We start from the raw sequence: 778 nt of genomic DNA, 5'->3' as shown, positions 1-778 counted from the left end.
TTCCCCGACCCTACATAATTCTTCAGAGACTATGGGCATGGCCAATAGTTTGTAATCTTGTGAGAAAGTCTGAGCCAGAACCACCCAGCGGAGCCATTCGGTGATTCCCTACCCCTCAGAAACTGTAAGATAATAAATGTTGTTTCAAGCTGCTAACTGTGGAGGGTAACTTGCTACACAGCAGTAGATAATTACTACAACATGAAATCCCACACATTTCTCACCAAAACCCTATGATGAAGGTAATGACAGCACCTCTGATCAATGAAGATACAGAGTCAGTGAAATCAAGGAACTTGTCTAAGATGTCGTGAATGTAAACCCAGGTCAGACACCTGCTATCTCTCAGAGAACAAAAATATCACATTTCCCTAGCCCAAATAATCTTACCTTTAAAGTCCATAACTCTGTTATCATTTGGGATTTTTGACATCTGGTAATAATAAGGGCAGTGATTATTGAAAATATACCAAGGGAACCTGTTTGCATAACCCATTAACGTTCAAGGTTTCATGGTCGTGATTTTCAAGTAGAGAAATGACAACACATTGGAAGGAACAGATGAATTGAAAGGAGAATCTGAAAGTGGCATAGTTAAAATCATGTGTAGGTATTTTTAGCACAAAGAAAGAAGTCCTGTTTTGGCAGACACTGCTAAAACATAGGGCCATTTTCAGGTGCTGTATTTAGAAAATCAGCTAATGTCATAGCAAAATGATTGCTTGTTGAGAACACAGATGAGCCTTGAAAAAATGAAGGAGATTTTAAGAACATAGGC

The sequence above is a fragment of the Prionailurus bengalensis genome, chromosome B3 (genome assembly GCF_016509475.1).
Source record: "Prionailurus bengalensis isolate Pbe53 chromosome B3, Fcat_Pben_1.1_paternal_pri, whole genome shotgun sequence".
Lineage (NCBI taxonomy): Eukaryota > Metazoa > Chordata > Mammalia > Carnivora > Felidae > Prionailurus > Prionailurus bengalensis.
Note: the sequence above shows the minus strand (reverse complement) of the source record.